General features: G+C 45.3%; 1 long non-coding RNA gene across 2 annotated transcripts in view; it reads right to left on the reverse strand.

The window, feature by feature from the left end:
• Positions 1-17,159, reverse strand: part of LOC139706697 (uncharacterized) — a 35,179-nt gene that overhangs the window by 4,927 nt on the left and 13,093 nt on the right. The window contains exons 2-3 of one of the 2 annotated variants that reach the window (XR_011708302.1): positions 11,269-11,312; positions 8,173-8,280 (exon numbers count right to left, since the gene is read on the reverse strand). The exons of the other annotated variant lie outside the window; for it this stretch is intronic. This is a non-coding gene — a long non-coding RNA (uncharacterized lncRNA). Of the gene's footprint in view, positions 1-8,172; positions 8,281-11,268; positions 11,313-17,159 lie in introns of those variants that run through there. 2 annotated transcript variants of the gene reach the window in all.

Here is a 17,159-nt window from a genome sequence, read left to right on the forward strand (position 1 = left end):
TATGGTTGGAATCTGGAAAATTCTCCACAGGGCCATGTGTTCGAGGCTTGGTCACCAGTCTGTGGTGCTATAGGGGTGGGGGGGAACTTCTGGAGGGGGAGTTAGTGGAAGCTAGGTCATGGGGTGCACACCTGGAAGGGCTCTCAGGACCCCATCTCTTTCTCCTATCTCTCTTCCTACTTCCCAATGCTAGGAGCTGATCAATTTCTCCACTACGTGTGCCACTCCAGGCCCAAAGTGACAAGCCCATGTGACACGGACTGAAACCATGAGCTAAAATAAATCTTCCCTCCTTTTAGTAAATTTTCTCAGACATTTTGTCTCAATGAGCAATACATGGGGCTACCCTTTTATATTCCGATATGCAAAGACCCTTAAATACTACACACATTTAACTGTTTCATATATGATATACATATCATCTCAAAGACCCTAACAAAAATGATGATTTTTATCTATCGATCTCGTTTATTTCATCTCTATATTTAATTATAAATTTTTCTAGGAGTGGAATTGGTTGTTACAGGGTATAGATGTGACCCACTAACTCCACCCCCTGTTAGAATATAAACACAAACAAATGTATGCATGAGCTGGGGACGGGGTTCAGTGCTAGAGCACTTGTCCGGCGTCCGTGAGGCCCTGGGTTCAATCCCCAGTACTGCAACAACAGCAAAGCACGCACAGTTCGCCAGAAGGCGTGCACGACAAATTCAGAGCAGCAGTCTTTGCAAGAGCCCCAGCTGGACAACACCAGCCCTGGGTAAATAATGTGTGGATGTATTCCCACATTATTGGAATTCTGCACAGCAGCGAGATGAATGATGCACAACTGCCCGTGAGATGGGAGACTCTTACAGAAGCACGAATCGCAGGACTCCATTCACATAGGGCCAAAGCCATCGATGCCATCAGAAGTTAGGTTGGAAGGTGCCCTTGCTGGAGGCCGTGAGGAGACTCTGAGGGGCCCTCTGGGTTCTGCTGCTGTTCTCTCTGTTTGGGTTCCATGGTGACTTCAGTCTGTGAAAATTTTTCACACCCTCCATTTAGATAGGAGCTCACATCTGCACGTAGGTTAATACCTCAATGAATGGTATTTAAGGTTTTTTTTTTTTTTAAAGGACACTTAGGTCAAAAATTTCCCCCCAAAACTGAATAAACAGCTCAGGGCAAAATCAATGAACTGTGAGCTTCACTGAGATGGCCCCCAGGGCAACACATTCTAGGCAAACCTCACACTTCTGAAGAATTCACTGAACTTTGTATTGTCACCCTCACAGGAGACTCTGGGCCTGTCCCTGCGACACAATGGGTTCTGTCCCTGTCTCCTGAGTCATGGTCACTCCACTCTGCAGTGGTCCTCCCCACCCCTTTTCACACACAACCTCCATTAAAGCTGGGCAGCCCTTCTTTCCTCCCTGGTGGCTTTTCTTTGAGCTCTTTTGATCAAGACATCTTCCAGCTTGCCACCCGTCACTTCCTTCCCATCAGCTCTTGGGTTTGTAGGTGGTTCTTTCTCAGCCTCTCGACTTTGCTACCTGATTCGGGTGGTGGAGATTCCGCCCTGAGGCTGCCACTGTCCTTGCTCATCTTTTCAGGCTCCGGCTGAATTCCAGATCCCTTCCACGGCCTCTCCAGGCAGCAGGTACACCGCTGTCCTGATGGGCGCCTGCTTAGCCACCATGGCTTTGTCTGGCTTTCCTGCTTCCTACTCAGTTCCTGTTGGTGACAGACATGTAGCCAGAGCTACAGAGGAGAATGGGAATCCTGCTTCTCTCGCTTTGGTTAACTTTGTCCTCAAAACTCACGCCATGCTGCCTTTGAGGTGGACACGGGGGGCCAGTCATTCTGCAGCAGTGGTTCACATAGGGCCAAAGCCATCGATGTTGCTGTAAGCTGAACATTCCAGGCCCCGTTCACAGCCCCAGCTGTTTCTGTGCACTTGATGTTCTGAATCCGTGGTCCAGACACCACACTTACCCTGATTAAATTTCAGATGGTAGAGTCCATACCTTATTCTAGACTGTCAAGATAGTCCCCCGTCTTCATTCAATCACGAGGGATAGCATTGATCCCTCCAAGCTCCTGACAAGGGCACCATCTCAGCATTTGTGAGCACAATGACCCACAGAAACAGACAGGCACTGTGGGCGGTCCTCGGTGCTGACCACCGCCACCTTGTTCTAATCAAAGAAAAACCAAGGGTGAAAGGAGGCCTAGTCAAGGACTTGGCTTGTCCATTCCTCTTATATTTCTGACTTCTGATTCAAAGGCCCATTTCCTATACTCTCTCCCCAAAGTCCACAGACCAGAAATGAGAAGTCTAAAGGGAAGTTTCAAATGTGAGTTTCTGAGGGCCCCAGATATGTGTGACATAGCAAAGGTGGCTTAATGTTCCCTTCATGGATCCTAGAGAAGACGTCCTTCTCCACACCTGGAGTCCACAGTGATGATGACCAGAAGATAGGCCTTTACTACTTATTTGTCTCTTTACTCCTGGGGACTTAACCCAGGGGCATTTTACCACTGATCTCTATATACCCCCAGTCCTTTTCATTTCTGTGTTGGGACAGAGTCTCACTAAGTTGTTGAAGGTCTTACCAAATTCCTGAGGGAGGCCTAGCGCTCTGGATCTCCTTGCCTCAGTCTCCCGCATGTGCCACCATGCCCAAGCAAGCTTTTAGAGCAGGATGAAGGGAATGGAAATCATGGACCTGATTGTCCACACGGGGAAACTGAGATGCAGCCAGTTAGGTTCCAGCTGAGTCCACTCTGGACCTGAACAACAGAGCCAGGATGGGGACCTGTTTCTTTGCTCCACATTGAGCCACCTCCATCAGGTGACGTGGCATATACTTGCCACCACTTGAGAGCTAATTGTGGCATCAGGGGTTTGGGAGAAAACATCAGCTTCTTATTTAAAAGCTTATGAGGGCAGGATATGACATAGAATGCAAAATCCACTTGGATTTTAGAGCCATAACAGGATTCAAAGAAATGTGCATTGACAAAATTTCCTGGGCAGTGCATACCACCTCCCCACCTTCCCCCCAAAAAAAGAGTGCAAAAATAGATGATTTTATTTTATAGAATGGTTTTTAGACAAAGGAATAATCTTTCAAGTGGGCTTAATGAATGCATCCGCTCTCTTTGTGAGTACAAGTTCACAGGAAGAGGAGGAAGCACCATCCTTATTCCCTTGGTGCCATTAAGATCATCTGTTACTCGCAGGTGTGCCCAGTGCTCAGCACAGAGAAGAAAACATTTGTAAGATGCCTCTGTGAGGGAGGAAGAGCATGAGGAAAAGATTAACATTAAACAGAGACGAGTGGGGGGAGAGAAAGGGAGAGAGAAGGGAAATCGTATGGAAATGATAGGAGACCCTCAATGTTACACAAAATTACATATAAGAGGTTGTGAGGGGAAAGGGTGGGGGGAAACAAGGGAGAGAATTGAACAACAGCAGATGAGGTAGAGAGGGAAGATGGGAGGGGAGGGGAGGGGGGATAGTAGAGGATAGGAAAGGTAGCAGAATACAACAGTCACTAATATGCCATTATGTAAAAATGTGAGTGTGTAACCGATGTGATTCTGCAATTTGTATTTGGGGTAAAAATGGGAGTTCATAACCCACTTGAGTCAAATGTATGAAAGATGATATGTCATGAGCTTTGTAATGTTTTGAACAACCAATAAAAAAAAAAAAAAAGATGCCTCTGTGAGGCTGTTGGTAGGGCCCCAGACCCTCTCTGTGATATGCATGTTCATTCACTTTAGCTTTCCAAGGACACTGGTGGATCCTTGCAAAATGTCAAGAAAAGGGACAGCTTCGGACTGACTTGATTATCCCCAAGTTGCCCAGAGTAGCTCCTTGCCTGGTCTCCTTTTGTAGGCATGAATTTCTGAGCAAAGAATAGCTTTTAGCTCTGAGCATTGTTCAACTGAATGTCGCTATGAAACTGCAGCTATTTATACCTCCGCGATGTTTTCCTAAAGATCTCTCACGCAGCTCTGGTGACAGAGTGTATTTTTTATAGCTAAGCAATCTCTTTTCTTATCTCTTATTTTTAAAAGGAAAAAAAAAAGACCTTTGCCATTTGTATAATGTCTCCTTTAGATACATTAGAATATCAGAGTGGGGGATGAGATGCCAGATGTCTCAGGAGGGCAAAGGTCCTTTCAACTGTTTAATTGCTGTTTTAATGTGATGGTGCGGTACAAAGTAGATTTGCTTTGAAGAACCGAAGATAATCAAGATCTCACTGAATGATCAAATAACATTATAAAGAAATAAAAACAGGCCAGATGTGGTAGAGCCCGCCTGTAATCTCAATGACTCGGGAGGCTAAGGCAGAAGGATCACAGGTTCAAAGTCAGCTTCAGCAACTTAGCAAGATCCCCAGCAACTTATTGAGACCCTGTCTCAAAATAAAATTCGAAAAAGGGGTGGGGTTTTGACTCAGTGATTAGATGCCCTGGGTTCAATCCCTAGTACCAAAATAATAATAGTAATAAATAAAAGGGTTTGAGGTACAGTTTCCTGATAGAGTACCCCTTGGTTCAATCCCCAGTACCAAAAATGAAAATAAAATGTCATGAAACAAAGACAGAGAATCCTGTTGAAATAATAGACACCCAGGTTTTAGAGTAGATATGTTATCAGTATACTCATTAATCAATGCTTTGGTGCACTTCTACTTTGCCACGGAGAGATGTGGAGAGAGCATGATTGGTTTGCCTCCTATTATCTTTTTCTTCTTTGTTAGCTATAGCACCTCAGTTTTCCTTTGGACACCTGCTCCCCTCCTGGAGTAATAGTCAAAATGTGTATCACTGGAATGACGTGGTATATCCTCCCCTGACCAATCAGAACCCGTGCTGACAGTGGGAGCTCTCCAAGTACCTGCCTCATCAGATACACTGTTCAAGTAAAAATGCCTGCCCTTCTTTATCCAAAGGCTGGGCATGACCAAACTGGGTCAAACAGATTCTCTGTCCCCCAAATTCATACATTGATCAGTGACACAGGGAAGGCTAAACCTGTTTGTCCGGTGACCCTGAAAATATCAGCTTCCTGGACACCGGATGTACCCCGCTTCAATCTGAGACCCCATCTTTCAGCTTGTATTTTTATTCTGCAAGCTACTTCCATATCCATATAATAAATTTCATTTGTGTGGTTTTTGTTTAAATTTCCTAGAATCCATTTCTATCGCAATGAAGAAACTCTTGAGTTATCTCAAAAAATAAGATATTAAAGCACATTTTCCGTAATGGGAATCCTGTTTTCCTGTCATTTCATTGTAAACTTGTAGAAATGTTCCTGTGGGAGAGAAAGAAAAGCTTTGACAGAATAAGTAAGAAATGGGATTTGTTTTTTAAAGAGGGAGAGATATCACTGTTGTGGGGGAGGGGAAGGCCTCAGTTCACACAGGTGTAACAAAGGGCTTGAACCAGATACAGGTGAAGTGCTAAACTTTATGAGTTGCTGGGTGTTTTGTTTTTATTTATTGAATGTAGCTTCCACCTCGTGGTCCTCCTTTGACACTTATTCATTAGGTTAAGTGGTCTAGAATGTGTTTCTTAAATTTCAGTAAACATGAATCACTGGGAGGGTCTCATTAGAATGTAGAGTCTACTTCTACATTCCATCGAGTTCCCGGAGATGCCCATGCTGCACATCTGCCAAATGTTGAGCAGCAAGACCCCAGGTTAGAATTTATTTCTGGTCTCAATTTCTCAAATTCCCCATTCAAGGAGATTCCAGACCACTTCTCTTTGTCTGTTGAGCACACCTGTCATACCACTCCAAGCCAGCAGGTGTCGCCAGCACACTCTGAGAGTCCCTGCCAGACAGGGTACTCACTAAGGACCATTGGTGTATCTCATAAGGTTTCCTGCAAAGGAAACTATGAATTTCCAAAGAAGGCATATCCCGTAGTACTTGGTTATGTTCTAAGTAAAATGGTCCATGAGGGATATTCTCAAGCATGTTCATAACTTGTTTTCTTTCTGATCTGCCCATGCCTCCTGTGGAAATTTGGAGCATTGTACTTGTAATTGGTGAAGAGTTACATGAGTGAGCCAGCTGTGATTCATTGTTAAGATGACTTGCTCCTGCATTAGCTTATTGCTAAAGGAATCTTTACTAATACAAGTATTCCTACTTTGCAGATGAGAAAACCAAGGCACAGAGAGAAGAATGTAATGAGTTGCCCAGGGCAACAAAGACAGATATGGGATTCAACCTTGAGTGTTTTTTTTGTTTTGTTTTACTGCTCCAAAAAATGCCTCCCTCCTTACTCTACTATTTATGGAGAAACAAAAAGCCTGCTCTTGAATTTTTCTTTTGCATTAAACTTTGTTATCAACAAAATTGAAAGTTAACAAAATCATTTCAGGAATTCCTGGGTTTCTGATTGAACCTGTTATAGCACTAATGGTTCTGATATAAATTCTCCCCTGGAAAGTTATATACTTGATACAATTATCTGACATGCAAGGGTTCTACGAACATTGTATTTATTTATTATAACCAAGGAATCCCTGTCCTGCAACATGGTATCAAAGCCCCCCTGTGAAAATGTTCTGGAGAGGTTAGAAATTGGTGAAGAGGTAACTTTTTAAGGGTTTACATTAAAACAAAGGCTTTTCTATGCCAGAGTGCAGGGTGTTTAGGGAGTTGATAGGCTGTCTTTGAGAACCTTCCAGGTTTTGCAGCCACAGAAATCTCCAATCCCTCTCTCACTCCCCAACTCCATCCAGTCTGTCACAAAGAGGTTGCTGTCCTCATCAAGGCCAAGCAGAGAAGATTCTGAGCATCAAGTCTGAGAGCAGGAAGGGCTGCCATGGGTAACGGCTCCAGCAACCTCAAGACCACAAAGCATTTTGTGCAATGGGCTTTGTGGGGGTGTTCATACAGAGAATTTAAGAAAAAAAAATGTTTCTGGTGTCAACTAGATTTGAGAAATGCTGGTTTCAATGATGTTATACAAATTTCTTTTCAGCAAGGGCTCCTTGGAGCTGTTCATGTGTTCTATGAATTTTCAAGGACAGAACAGGAGATGTGAGCTGCTTCCCAGTTATGAGATTAAGGAACCTCTTGTTCTTGAACTGAAGCCTGCAGAGCACCCTTGGAAAACCCTGATCTAGGTCATCTTTCCCTGCAGATGGGGCCAGCTTCACTGGCATGTGACCTGCCCTATAGCACAGGGCTCCACAGTCCCACACTTGGTTTAATACTATGTGGTTGCTATCTTGACTTTTAAATACATTTTGAAGGAGGGGTTCCCCATTTTGATTTTGCACTGGGCTCTGTCAACTATGCAGCTGGCCTGCCTATGTGTGCTCCAGAGAAGGAAATGGAGGCCCAGAGAAGGGATGGGTCTGGATATAGCCATCTCCCTGTTCTTTCCTCCTTGTCCTCTTTGCACTTATCTTCCTCTCTCTGCCTCTGCTGTCTCTCCCGCCACTGCTTCACTTCTACTCTGTCATTCCTTTTTCTCATTGATTCTCCTTCTCATTCCTTTTTTACCCTCTTTCTCCCACCTGTGGACGTACATGCTTTTCTCCGGCCCAGTTTTATAAATCATTGGAGTAATGTTCTCTATATTTCCTTTGTTCCATTTTGGGATCCTGTTCATGGGAAGAGCCTGAACACTTTATGAAGTGTTCACAGAGCCGAGGAGGGTCAGCGATCCTGAACTGTGCTGGTGAGATCTGGCTGGCTGGAAGCTTGGCCCTGGGCATTGCTACACTCTCTAGTTGGTATCTGGGTGTTCCAGGAGGGAAGCATAAAACATTTCAATGATAATTTAAGTGAATCTGAATGAGAGATTCTGAGACTAATACTTTCTTTTATGTAAACTTATTATTGGGAATTAATTTCTTACTGGGAATAAAATGTGGATATCCTCTGTTCACGGTTAAAGGAAAGGTCAGCTTAGTGCCCCTAACACATCAAATCAGAACTGAAGACAGACAACAGCCAAGATTGTCCTTGATATCCGTCAGCTAATACTTTCTTCAGGGTTTGTGATCTAGAGAACAAGAGCTAGATTCAGACTGGCCGGGGTCATGATTCATATCTTATGAACTTGCCCTTCCACCTGAGTGACCTGCAGGATGGAGTGCACTCTGATTGTCTTGGTGTGGGTCAGGTGCCCACCTGTGGCATGGTACTGGTGCTGGTGCTGATGCTGGTGGTGTCAGTGATTGGCGGTGGTGGCAGCGACTCTAGTCAAATCCCTCAGAATGGGTTCTTCATGAGAAACAGGGCTTCTAGTACAAGAAGAAGGAGAGGGAATATGTATCAGGCAGACAGAAAATGGCAACACTTGGTGAGTATCCACGTTTGTCTTGTACTCTGAAATCTCCCCTCCTCCCTCTCTCTCTGCTTACTTTGCCCCTGGGCTCTTGTCTATCTCTAATCACCTCCCATTCCCCCTTTCCCAAGGCCAAGCCCCCAGGGAATGTTTAGAAGGCATTTTTTTGGACTCTGGAGGGGCTGATGGAACACTGCAGAGATTTCATAAAGAGGCAGAACTTTTATTGAACTAAAAGGAGTTGGCTCTCTTCTGGCTTCCTATTTCCTCCGTTCTTATGGGAGATTCGCTGCTGGTCAAAGCTTTTTAGTTGAAATAATCAGATAAAGAAATAAAAGGAGTCAGCTGAAAGGATCTGAGTATGTCTCATAGATCTGGAGAACGGCTGAGCCTCGGGAGAACCTGGGAGCAGTCAGAGACTTGTATGAGACACATCCTCAGAACTGTCTCCTGTCCCTGAAGCTGTCTGTCCATCTGTATGATTCTCCTGCCTCCCCTGGCTGGTGCTGTTGTCTGATGATTCTTCGAGATGACTCTCTTGCCTGGTGTCATCATCCTGGACCCATATTTAGACTACACACTCTGAGGGTTTTGCTCAGGCTTTTTTGAGGAAGATAGTATATTTTTAGTCCCTGACCAGTCAAGACTTTGACTCTCCTTAGATAGTCTCCATCAGGCAATAATCTTTCCATCAGGGTCACAATGCAAAAATGGTTGCCCAGGCCCCTTGGGGAACAGGTCTTGGAGGAGAGAGTGTGGGGTGGCAGGCACCCCCAAATGTGTCTTTATGGATAGGTAGGGCAGCACATGGTTATCAATGAAAGCTCAGAGAAGTTCAATGACTCACGCCAGGACTTCCAGCCTGCCAGAGGTGAAGGCCAGGCGCCCTGACTACTGCTTTCCTTCTACTTGGTGAAGAGAGGATGTCCAAAGCCCTCAGCATGGATTAACTCTCTGAGGGAGCAGGCTGTGAGACAGGAGTTCAAGAAGGAAGTCAGCTCCTTGAGCCCATGGAAAGCCACTCAGAAGAGAAAAGCTACGGAAAACCCTTGGTTTTACTGTAATGGCCTTGGTGATCTCCAAGGAAGGCGTTTCAGGGGCTGCTCGAAACATGGCGGAGTGAGGGGGAGGCTAAGGAAGGCTGGGTAAGAGGGGGGAATGGGTTATCAGAAACATCAAATGATGAAGGTTGGCCCGTGCTTTGGGGTCATGGACTGTGCTTTTGGTACATTAGAAGACATTCCAGAAAAGCATATTATCTGTATTAAGTTACAAAGAATGGAAGGAAGTCCTTAACTTTCTGCCTACATAGACATTAAGTCCTAAGACTTTGGAGAAACTATAAAGTCGGTGTTTGTTATGGTTTGGATGTGAGGTGTCCCCACCCCCCACCCCCCCAAGCTCCTGTGTTGATGCAGGGAGGTTCCGAGGTAAAATGATTGGAGTAGGAAAGCTGATGTCTCCATCCTCCCTTGAATGGACTGACAGGGTGGTAACTATAGGCAGGTGGAGCATGGCTGGAGGAACTGGGCATTGGGGCAAACCCTGGAAGCCTTCATGTTCCCTGAAGCCCCCTCCCCTTGCTCTCTCTGCTTCCTGACCACCACAAGGTGAGCAGCTCCTCCACCATGCCCTTCCACCATGACCCTCATTTGGGCCCAGAGCAATGGAGTCAGCCAACCTTGGACTGAACCTCTGGAACCGCGAGCCCCAACTTAAACTTTTCCTCCTCTAAATTGTTCTTGTCGCGTGTTGGGAGCCGCTGTGGACAGGAGCTGTGTGCACACCTTTGAGTCCTGAGTAAAGAGGTACTGGACTGGTATGGCACCCGCTGCAATGCAATTGGACCTCACCTTGGCTTGGATAAGAGAGGAGCAGCCACAGGAGTGGGCGTCACCCGATGGGGTTGAATTACACCCACTTGTTTGTTGTAACCCCACCCTTTGCCCTTGTTTGGACAGAATGTTCCATGGGTTAGCTCCTCCCATTGATAAAACCCAGGTTCCAGGCATGTTCCTCCTCTTTCTTGCCTGTCTTGCCCTCCTTGTGGGAGCTGGGGTGAGGAGCGGTCACTGAACCCAAAGGAAAAGGTATTTCTCTGTGTATCATTATTTTGTGTCAGCTCAAATTCACTTGGAGTGACCCTGATCGATTTAGTTGTGTGAAGCTGCATCAGTGACAAAAATCTAACAAAGTGTTAAATATTACTTGTGTTGAAAAAACACACTTGAGAGACAAAAGTTCGAACCAAGCCACCAGGTCTGTTGGATACCATTGTCATTGTAGGAAAAGCCATTTCTAAATCACAGGGAATCATTTCTCATTATATCAAATGAACTTTTCTTCTCCAAACTCTTTGCCAATTAGGAACATCCTTGACTGCATATAATAGACTATCTAACTAAAAGCGGTTCAGAGTATATGTGTGTGTACGATATATAGTATATATAAATATATCTGTGCACGTGTATGTATAGTATATATTTTTATACATGCACACACATATACCTACATATATACATGCATATATTTCTTACCTCTCTAAGGAAAAAGTTGTATGCAGGCATTTCTAGGAATAGTCCTAACAATCAACCCTATGTATCATCCAGGGTCCAGATTCTATTGTCCCTTCATTCTATTTTTCTCTTACACAGCCGTCACCTCACAATTTCAAGATGGCTGCCACAGCTCCAGAAAAAGAAGGAGAGTGGTACCAGTGGCTTAGCCCATTTGGTGTGGCTCTAACAGAATACTTGGAGCTGGAGAATGTGTAAAGAGGTTTATTTGGCTCATGACTCTGGTGACTGGGAAGCCCAACCAGCCTGGGGCTGGCATCTGGCAGGCACCCCTAGCTGCAGCACAGCTTGATGGAGAAGGGGAAGGGGAGACAACTGTTCTCAAGGAGAGTGAGGGGATGTGCCGGGCTCACTCTCTAAGAACTCACTCTTGAGGTACTCAGTTCAGGCATGTGAGGGCAAGAATGCTCTCCTGGAAAAAAGAAGAGAAAAGAAAAAGCATTAATTCCTCTCAAAAGTCCCAATATGCCAGGTGCAGTGGCACACTCCTGTAATCCCAGCAGCTCAGGAGGCTGAGGCAGGAGGGTCATGAGTTCAAAGCCAGTCTCAGCAACAGCGAGGTGCTAAGCAACTCATTGAGACCCTGTTTCTAAGTAAAATACAAAATAGGGCTGGGGATGTGGCTTAATGGTCAAGTACCCTGATTTTAATCCTTGGTACACCTCCCCCCCCCAAAAAAAAATCCCAATATTTCTTAAATGTACACTTCCTGACACTACCTCATCACCTCTTGGGGACCACACCTCAGCCTGAGTTTTGGTAGAGACAAACCACATCCCAACCCTAGCAACCAGAAAGCTCTCTTCTGGCACCTGCCCCTTTCTTATCAGAGTTTTCAAAAACGATCTTATTCAGAAGCATCCTAGGAAATTTCCCCCAATTAGGAGATCAGGTCACTTAGCCATCGAAGCTTCAAGGGAAGCTGGGGGAGTGACTTTCTGTCACATTGGAATGTGATACCTGTGACAGACTTAGCCCCATCATGCTCATCCCTGGTGGGGCCCCCTGGATCAGACACATCACCACCTGAGAAAACTTGTTCCACTAACATGGAAGGAAGAGGAAAGCCACCGAGTGTCTTTTATAACCACTGACCTGTACTGGGGGATACCACTTTAGTGGTGAGACGGACAACGTTGAAGGCTGTGCTCCACGATTGGTTTATGTGCCCCATCAAATTGACTCTGTTAAGCTTTGGAATAAGTCATATTTCAACACACATCACCAGAGAGTGCATCAAAACTCCTATTGTGGCTTGACTTGAATAGCCTGGGTTTGTAGCTACCCTGCTCTCTAGCAAAAAGAGTGATTATTTTTAAATGACATTTCTTACGGTTGGTTCGTATTAAAGACCTCAATCCATAACAAACGTGCAATTACTCTGTAACATGTCACAAATTGCTGCAGTCCGGCTGCAGCAAAATAACCGGGGGGTGACGAACAACTTGTGTAGATTGATACAGCAGGAGTGGGAGCCGTTTATTGTAGGACAGGAGCAATATTTATACATTCCACACAGCTTATCTGATTAGCATAAACTAGATACATCAGTCAACCAATAAGGAATCTCCACACTTAATAGCTTGCTGGTGTTACTTCACAAACCACTCCCTCTGGCATTTTGCCAGGCGCCATCCAGACTTGTTTACAGACTCTAACAATTCTCTGGCAAAATGCCAGGTGCCATCCTGACTTGTTTACAGACTATAACAACAAAAGTCTCTGAGGTTGGTTTCTTTGCAAAGGAAAGCGTTACTCACATCCACCGGCACAGTTGCTCAGGGTTGTGCTGGACAAGGTGTGTAGCTGCGGGTTTGAGTTCTTTTCTCATTTTCAAGTTCATATTGACGATAGATTATGTGTAATTGACAGACTAGTTTATTTTGGGTGGGATAAAAGATTGTCTGACTTGATGACATTACAAAACGAAGGAGAGCTAACTTAGAAGTCGTGTTCAGATAACTGACGATGGCTGGCTAAGGAGATGCTCCCCCGATTGAGCTTGTACCGTGGTGGATGACCTTGGCCTTGAAGAAGTTTAGTTTCCCTGTGGCCAGATCTTTTTTTTTTTTTTTTTCCCCCAAGAGAAACTACAAATCTGGAATATGATGGGAAGCTTCCCAGCTTTTCTAATATTTGCCACAAAATATCAAGTCTGTGAAACCCAGAGTGCCAAACCAAAGCCATTCTAGGCCTGATTCAGAGTCAGCCTCATAGAAGCCCCTCCTTGAGAGGTGAGACCGGAGGTGACCAGGGGCAAATCTGAAAGTACAGATGCTCCTGGGGCCTCTCTAAGTGGGCTCCCCTTTTCTGAAGCTCTGTGGCTGGCCTGTGGATCCTGACTCCCTCTTTGGAACTGCAGAATTTTCTTCCCCAGCTTCTCTCAGCCATTAGCTCTCTTTGGGAAAGTGGCCTCAATCCAAGACGCAGCCTTTCTCAGGGGTAAACTGTATCTAGTGAGGGCCCTGCCTCTGAAGGGCCAGCCCAGCTTTGGATCTCCCCAGGGGTTGGTTGAGGCCTTTGTTGAGAATGTGCTGTGCCCACCTCTCACTCTGTTCTTTCTGCTTCCCGCCTGATATGCTTTGGATATAGTTTTTCAGTTGGTTTTGTTTCATAGTGCTGGGGATTGAACCCAGAGTGCTCTACCACTGAGCTAGAGCACTTTATTTTATTTTTTATTTTGAGACAGCATCTTGCTAAGTTGCTGAAGCTGGCCTCAAACTTGCAATTCTCCTGCCTCAGCCTCCCAAGTTGCTGGGATCACAGGTGCGAACCACTGCACCGGGCTGGTTTGGATAGAGGCTGAGTGTGTCCCCCTGTTGTGGTTTAGTTATTAGGGCTCCCCTGAAACCTTACATGTGAGATGAGCAATGCAAGAAAGTTTGGAGATGAGAGATTGCACCCAATCATTAATAACCTGATACAGACTAACTCGGTGGCAGAGTGTGGCTAGAGGAGGTGGGTCCCTGGGGGTGTATCTATGGTGTTTACATATCATCCTGGTGAGGCGCACACCCTCTGCTCCCTGATCATGTCCCGAGCCACTTTCCTCCATTGCACTTTCCACCATGATGTTCTGTCTCATCTCAGGCCCTGAGGAATGGAGTCAGCCATCTCTAGACTGAGACCCCTGAAACCACAAGCCCTAAAGTAAACTTTTTTCCCTCTAATTGTTCTTGTCAGGTCTTTCAGTCATAGCAGTGAAAAAGCTGACTAACCCTCTCTGTCCCCTGGCCCCCCCACCAAGTTCCATGTGTGGAAGCTTGGTCCCCAGTGTGGTGATGTTGAGAGATGGTGGACGCTTTAAGAGGTGGGGTCTAGCACAGGATGTTTAGGTCACTGTGGGTGCTGCCCCTGGAAAGGATTAGTGGAGTTCTCGTGGAACCCTGGTTAGTGCTCTCAATAGTGGGTTATTATAAAGCATGGCCATCCCATGCCCTTGGCCCTTTTATTTCCCTTTCTCTGCCAAGTTGTGATGTAGCCAGGGGGCCCTTACCAGAAACTGAAGCCACCCTGGATCTTGATCTTTAGCCTCCATAACTGTGAGCTAAATTTATCTCTTTTCTTTATATAATACCTAGCCGTAGGTATTTTATCACAGCAACAGAAAATGGGCTAATATACCTCCCCTTATCTTTCCCACATACTAATCTTTGCCTCAGCTTCTGCCTCCCTGGATTTTGATCTATAGACACTTGGCTTCTCTCTCTACCTCCTTTCTATGTCCAACTAAGACTATTTTAATGAGCAAGGCCAACTTTGTAGCAATATTTGATGGGATATTTTCCTAATCACATCAAAGATTTTCTTCAAGTGGTATAATTTGAAAAAGTAAAATGAGCTTTACACACACCTATTAAAAGCACACATTTAGAGGCGAGGGGTGTAGCTCAGCAGCAGAGCTCTTGTCTAGCATGTGCAATGCCCTGGGTTTGATCCTTAGCATCACACACTCACATACACACACACACACACACACAGTACCTGTTACTCCTGTTTGTATACATTTTCTCTCAGGATTAGAGCCAGTGTTTATTATATGAAACAATTTTCTTTAATAATAGAGATTATTTTGTCCTTGTCCTTTATTATCTGGTTATTAAAAATGAGTTATACAGTGGCTGAGTGCTTGCCTAGCATGTGTGAGGCACTGGGTTCGATCCTTAGCACTGCATAAAAATAAACAAATAAAAGCATGCTGTCCATACACAACTACAAAACAAACACACAAGTTATGATAATGTCCAGGATCTTCATGTCTACTCAGGAATTATCTTGGAGTACTGAATAAGGAAAAAAAAAAAGGTACCAATCTTATGTATTTCCACTACCTGGCCCAGGAAATTTCACAGGAGTAAATACAGAAAAAATACCCAAGTAATGGTGGTTTACTGTTTTCTTTTTTGTTTGTTTGTTTTCTCAGTTACTAGTTCATGTGTTAGAAAATTGGGGTTTGATTGATCAAAGAAAGTCATTTGCAACATCAAGGCCTGGAACGTGGCTTCTCACATACCACAAGTTTTGAGAGGATAAAAGCAACACTTGTTTTAGTGGGAAAAGAAGAAAAAAATTTAACTTACAGGCTGAAAGTAATGAATAATGCAGCTATTGAAGGGCACCTATAGGCGGGAGCTGAGTCAGAGACTTGGAATCGCGCGGGCCATGGGGAAAACAGTGAGAAAGGTTCCTTTCCCAAGCTCAGGAAGTCCCCGCCTCGATGCCCTGGGCCCAGTGCGCCTGCACCCTCCCCTGGGCCCTGTGGCTTGCTCCCTGTCTCTTTAGACAAGAAAGAGAGCACACAAATTTACTAATGTGCAAACAGGCATGGATGCCGTACGTGAAATATGAGATGCTCTGCTCTTTGGATACTAAAGCTACATAATTATCGTTACCTTTACTCATAGGCTTTTTAAAGAAATGCTTAGAAATCCCAATCGTGCATTTTTCTCCCCTCTCCTTTGTGAAAAGAAAGAGAAGAAACACTTCTGAGGAGAAAGGACGCTTTCCCATGACCCTCTGCTAACTGACCAAAGAGCTCAATGCAACTCAATGGGCAGTTACTCGACCAAGAAGACTGACAGAGACACGGTGGGAAAGAGGTATCCGCGCAGTTGGACGTTGTGTGTCTGTTCTTTGCACTGTAGAAGACACGGTGGGTGGTGGGCACTTATGATGGGCTGAACCATGTACCTCAAAATTCATATGTTAGACTCTGATCCCCAGTACCTCAGAACATGGCTGTATTCAGAGACAGGCCTTGAAGAGGCGATTAAGAGAAAATAAGACAATTGGGGTGGGCCCAAAGTCAATCTGATTGGTTTTTATAGGAAAACAGGGTGCGGCCAGGCATGGGAGCACAGGTTTGTAATCCCACAGACTTGGGAGGCTGAGGCAGGAGGATTGCAAGTGCGAGGCCAGTCTTATCAACCTAGCAAGACCCTGTCTCAAAATAAACCATAAAAACAGGCTGCAGATGCAGCTATGTGGTAGAGTGCCTCTGAGTTCAAACCCCTGTAGCAATCAATCAATCAGACACACAGAGAGATACCAGACCCTGTTAGGATCAGTGAGAAGGCCACTGTCTGCCAGCCACAAAGAAGGGCCTTAGGAGAAACATGTGCTGATGCCCTCATCTCGGACTTCCAGCCTCCAAAACAGTGAGGACTTAACATTTTGTCATTTAAGCTGTCCAGTCTGTGGTATTTAGCAAAACAATATAGTGACACTTGAGTTTGGATAAACCATGAGGATATTGCTGCTGGGATTTTTGTTTCCCCCTGTGGTGGTGCTGGGGATCCCTGGGGGGGGGGTGTCCTTGCACATGCTCAGTATGTACTCTACCACTGAGCCCCATGCCCTGGCCTGCTGTTGGGATTTTGAAGAACTGCTGTTGTGCAAGGCTTAAGGGGGCCCCTGACATGGGGGCCTGTGCTCAGCCTTTCCTTCCTGGCCTGGCTGTTGCAATTCTTGCTTTCCTGTTTGCTGGTCTCTGCTACCACTGGGCATGGCTGATACCGGGTCTGCTCTGTCTTTGCATCTTCCCCTTTCCTCCTGCCCCAGCATGTTACGCTGCACAGTGCAGGCAGGGTTAAAAGTTAAACAGAGCAGCTCTCTCATCAGTGCATGTTCCTTACAGTGTCAGTCAGCTTCTCACCATTATAACAAATGCCTGAGAGAATGAACTTATAAAGGGAAAAGATTTATTCTGGCTTACAGTTTTGGACGGTCGTGATCGGCTGGTCCCATTGCTTTTGGGGCC

This window comes from Marmota flaviventris, chromosome 8 (genome assembly GCF_047511675.1).
Source record: "Marmota flaviventris isolate mMarFla1 chromosome 8, mMarFla1.hap1, whole genome shotgun sequence".
NCBI lineage: Eukaryota > Metazoa > Chordata > Mammalia > Rodentia > Sciuridae > Marmota > Marmota flaviventris.